Source organism: Malania oleifera, chromosome 9 (genome assembly GCF_029873635.1).
Source record: "Malania oleifera isolate guangnan ecotype guangnan chromosome 9, ASM2987363v1, whole genome shotgun sequence".
NCBI classification, from domain to species: Eukaryota; Viridiplantae; Streptophyta; class Magnoliopsida; order Santalales; family Ximeniaceae; genus Malania; species Malania oleifera.
The window spans coordinates 30661182-30667181 of NC_080425.1; positions in this window are offsets into that span (position 1 = coordinate 30661182).

A 6000-nucleotide genomic window follows, 5' to 3' on the forward strand; every position below is an offset into this window, starting at 1 on the left:
ATGATGTTTTTCTTAATATAATCTTTGAGGGGAAAAAAATGTGTATGATGAGTGCTCAAAGATTTTATGCCCAAATAAGAAATTTATCCAAAAATATTTTTCTCAATAAGGTGCTAGAGAATTTAGGGTTTATGGCTCAAAAATATTTTTGCAAGTACAAACAAATGAGCCTTTAAATCTTGCAATGGATGTGCAAGATTCACAAGCAAATAATATTAACTCTCAAGAATATTTATCAAATGAAATGAGTGGGAGAAACTAAAATAATACTCTCCAAATAAGATATGAAAATGAATAATATATGAGAGTGAAAGATATTTGATTTGTAAAACAAATGCCCAAATAATGTTTAAAACAATGTTCTTTTGTAAGATATATCAAAAGAATAATAAAGAGAGTGAAAGATAATGGATAAAATTTGAGAGAGTTTTTGGGTTAATCAAGTAGCTAATATAGAGTTATGAGGAGGTATATATAGATATTGGGAAAAATATGACCGTTGGAGATATAACGGGAATTTTGGGAATTGTGTAATTATGTTTAATAAAATTAACCTTATTTAACCGTGGTAAAAATCTCACAAACCCGAGAGGTTTGGTCGACTATATTCAAGGTTTGGTCGACCATATTGCAGAGTTCGGTCGACTGTGGCAGTTTTGAAATAGGAATTTGGTCGACCATCTCAGGACGATTTGAACCCTATTAGCCTTAGTGTATTCCCAAGAGAGGGGTGCATTGGGTATTTAAAATTTTGTCCTACTTAGGTTTATCCAAATCAGTAGAATTACGCAACCTAGGGTTTGTCTATATAATTATAAACCCAATCAACATATGTACTACATATAATGAATCAAGCATACAACATACATGTGCTGAAAATAAAAGTGCGGAAAATAAATTTACAGAAATATAAAGAACATTCACGATATGTTATCGAGGTTTGGCCAATTATGCCTACGTTCCCGCCTCTAGCTCGCAAGCCCGAAGATTCCACTAATGGCTCACTTAACGGGGGGAGTGACACCAGTTACAACCAAGTCAATTCAAGGGGTTGACCTCAACCAACACGCCTTACCAGGATGACACACCTAACTTTCTTAATCGGGTCTAAGCCAATCCGAGACTATTCAACAGGACTAGTCTCCCTCTTCAGGCCCGTGCCTGGAATACAACAAATGTGAAAATTTTGCGTACAAGGAAATGCTTCTTACACAAGCAAATATGTACCACTACGCATAATATCACAAATCAATGCACACTACCAGATGATAAGATATGATAAACTCAATGTAGTCTTAGTGTCTACTCTCAAAGATTTATACAAATATTGCAATCAGTACGTGAGAGTGTAAATGATATGATCTTTGTGTCAAATAATGATTTTAATCACAATGCACAAACAAAGATCCTAGTCACACTTTAAATATCTCAACAAATATTTTTCTCAAAATATAAACCTCAAGAGATATTCAGATTTAGTTTGTTAAAATGATTTGATCATTGTGTTTAAAATGATAAAATCAATCAAAGAATATTGCTACAAAGATCTTTTAGCACATAGACAAATATCTCAACAAATATTTCTCAAAGTAAACCACATGAGATATTTGAAGATGATTTAAAAAGTATTTTTAGCAATCAAAATATAATGTGAACTCCTTGAGATATTGTAATGAAAATGCAGTACTCAAAAGTTGAATGAAGTTTTTCCTACGGAAGACTTATTAATAAAATTTCCTAGGAAAAACTTAATGCTTTGCTCTCCAAGAAAATAATCTCAATTAATCAAGCAAGGGAGAGCAAAAGTCTATTGATCATAACACTCAAGCACACTTACAAGAGGATTTAAGTAATAAAATTTGGTAAAAATGAGCGTAGGAGGCTTAAAAATGAGTATAAGAGATTTTTGAATTTCAGAGAATTTTACTAATCAAGATTGCTAATTAGGGTGCTAATCTTTTCAAATGAGGGGATATATATAGACTATCCCATAATTATAACCGTCCAGGACACATAGGGTATTATTAGTATTGTTTTGAACCATTTTGACCCAATTAACAATGTTTAAAAAATTTAACCGTGGTAAAAATAATTTGCCAACCCGAGAGCACTGGTCGATCGAACTTGAGGTTCGGTTGACCCAGTGACGAAGTTCAGTCGACCGAGCAAAATTTGAACTAAAAGTTCGGTCGACCAGACTAGGGTTCCCAAAGGCAATTTTTCATTTCTGCACGGTTCGGTCGGCCGTGTGGATTTGTACTGAGTGGTTCGGTCGATTGGGAAGTTGGCCAAACACACGTGGGGACTTGGTCGACCAAGTTGTTGGCTTAAGCACTAACTGCGATCGATCGTATGGTCAAACATTTGACTTGGAGGGAGTTCGGTCGACCGAGTAACTTGAACTGGCAGGGTTCGGTTGACCAAGCTAGTTGGTCAAACTGTTGACCCAGACCAATTCGGTCGATCGATGGATATAGTGCTTTCAAGTACGGTCGACCGAACATATATTTTTCATACATTTCGGTTCAAGTCCCTTATACATAAACCCTATTCATGTGAGTATATATATATATATTTAAAGCATGTATGAGTGTCCTAGGGTCATTCTAGATCTTTTTGAGGACACCGAAAAAATTCGGCGTCAATTTACTGAAGGGTGCCCTATGATCATTTGGATTCCTTATGGTCATTTGAACTTATCTACTCTATCACGCAGGTAAAATAATAATTATTACAGACCATTTTCCCTAATTACAACACAAAAATGATCTTTAGGGTCTTCATGCTCTTCTTCATGTGCCATCAAAGTATCTGCGAATATAGACCTGCACACAAACTTGATAGCCATCAATTACCAGTATTTGTCATTATCAAAAGTGGGATATGACCTATAGAGTCAACAATCTCCGCTTTTTTGATGATGACAAATACAACATGCAAAAAGTGGGTATAGCCTAGAAAGGCTCCCCCTGACAATATGCATAATGCAAAACAAACATATTTCAATGCAAATATTTTTTCAAGTACCCTTCGTAGGTTCGTTCGACCAAGACACGGTCGGTTGACCATTTTTATAGATTCGATCAATTGAGGCAAGGTTCGGTTGGCCGCTCATAAGGTTCGGTCGACCAATGCCAATTTGAACTAAGAGTTCGGTCGACTAAGTTGGTGGGGGTGTCAAACACGTGTTGGTTTGGTCGATCGTGGACGATACGTTCATTTCAAAACGGTCGATCGTGAGAAGTCAAAATGTTGACTTTTGAACAATTCGGTCAACCGAGGCATTTATTGTAATGACTCCCTTAACTTATCACATGATAAACATAAATATAATAATATCAACCCAAACCCATGGGTAGCAGGGATAGCCTGACATAAACAGCGGAAACATAAGCAGTAGTAAAATAAATTACATCCATCAGATCATTTATTACATAATACCAGAGTCTACTTCATTCTCAAAATATAGTATTTATATACAATCTCCAAAATATCAAAATAACTCTAGGATCATACAGGAAAAATAATCTTGATCCTAGTATAAAATCTTACCTTCTTAGTGGGGTAACTCTATGAGCTCAACAGCGGTCTTGATCCGCCGGTCTCTCTAGGTTTCCTGAAAATCATTTAATATTCGGGGGTGAAACACTTCTCAGTAAGGGAAAATAAACTAAATACAGCTGTGTGACAACATGAATATTTAATGATAATATAGATATACAGTACATTTCATATATCTGTAAACATTCATCATAATATACTGAATCATTATATGCTTTCATATTTGCTAATAAATCATATTGTTCGTAAAACATTTGTTATAACTGATAATACTGAAAACATATTCAGGATGAATAGTCAGCTAATGTCATGTATTACCTCCCATGACTGGTTGTGCAGGCCGAAGGCGGGACCCGATAATGGTTGGCCGACCACTGCCGAGTCAAAAATGTCTGTAAGTACGATGGGCCCGCCGCACCTTGGTTCGGACTGCCAGGTGGACGTCTACAACTCTACACTAAAAGCCACATCGACTATCCATCTCCCATCCCCTCGTGGGGTGGTTAGCACAAGTTTGAAAATAGATATCTGATCTATATAGCTACGGTACCGAACTCCTGAACTGAACTAAACTAACATCCGGGTTCTAATAACATATAATACATGATATATATATATAGCATCTTTCATAATTTCATAATATGGCCTCGTGCCAAAAATTTCATAAATATGGCATTGTGCCGAAATCATACGTAAATACGGCCTTGCGCCGAAATCATACATAAATACATCATGCTGAAAATAATCAATTTATCATGTGTTTGTTAACATCATAATATACTCTATACTTTCATAATTTCTCAACCATACTGCATTCATATAATTATCATATCATAATATTTCTCCACGTAAAATAATATTCATGTCACACATTTGCTGTATAAAACCATATATTGTATTCTAAAAATCATGATTTCTGGCATCTCATACATATATACACGTTTCAACATAATAGCAGTATTTTTCCCAAACGTGCATTTATTCCATAATATTCAAATATCGTAAATATTTTTAGGAAATCAACTTACTTATAAATAATAGTAATTTGCGTGAAAAGTAATTGCTTTAGTTTATTCCGTTACCTGGCTATTGAGAAAGCCCCTATAAATTATAGTCTCACACCTGTAGGATTTCCTGCTCAATACCCTGAAAATGAAAACTCACAGTATTAAATTTCAGTATTTTCACGTGTACATAATTTTCTACAACTACCATAAGACCAAATTTGGCTTAAAAATCCATACCTCAACTTAGGGATGATTTCCAACTTGCCTTCACCAACGATCTGCTTCGACAGATTTGGAGAGAACTTCTCCAAGAGCGTCATGGTGGCTTTTGATTGTCGATTCGGCGTAAATTTGGCCCGAAATCGAAGAAAGAGAGGGAGAGAGCCGAAGGGGAGAGAGAGAGAGAGAGGAGAGAGTTAGCTTAGTTGATAAGTTAAAACTCGAATTTTTGATATTTATAGGACTGGATTTGTCGATGAGCCACGTCATTCGTCGATGAGTCTTTCAATAATTTCGTCGACGAAATCCACTCCTCGTCGACAAAATTCAGTCTGCTAAAAAACCTCTCTCGGTATTTTCTCATCAACGAAATTTGGCTTTATCGACGAGGCCCTCTTATGCCCTCGTCGACGAACACAGGAGATTCGTCGACGAGGCCTCTGATAACTCTCCTTTTTCTTTATTAGTTTAAATACCATTTTTATTCGGGTTGTCACATTTATACTGCCATGGATTCGGTCGACCAGACTTTTAAATTAAGCCCAAAACACCAACGTCGGTCGACTAAAGCTTGTTTTTGCCCCAAATTTGACCCTAAAATATTTCTAAACCTTTTGTATGATTTTAGTCTTTTAGGAAAAAGGTTTTCTCTGAAGTGTGTTGGTTCCTAAGGTCTGTCTATGGTCGTTCTGAGCTATCCATTCACATCATGCATGCCATGCATTATATTATAAACCAAATTTAAAAACTAAAATGCATTTTTAATTGAAATTGAATGTCTTCAATCTTCTTGCTCGCGAGTCTTCATGGAATGCGCCAGATGATATGGTCTTTATGTTCCTCTTGACTTCTATCTCTTCCTTATGTGTGCGCTAAAGTATTAAGCATGCTCAAGCACTGCAAACACACATAAGATACTTGCGATTTGTCATTATCAAAACTAGGGATCGGACTCAAAAAGTCAACAAAAACCATCAGCTGGGGTATCATTTAAAGTAGCTTTTTAAATTCAAAGAGTCAATTTCAAGCTAAATTTGCAGCGACTTCTTCAAAAGAGGAATACAAAAGAATTCTCAAAGAATCGTTATTCTCATTCAGCAGTGATGACGATCATGCTTCCTCTGATGACAAACTCTAAGATTCTCAAGATCTGTACGATTTATCAGGAGACAATTTACTTGGCCATCTTTAAGCCAACAAGGATCATTTCAAA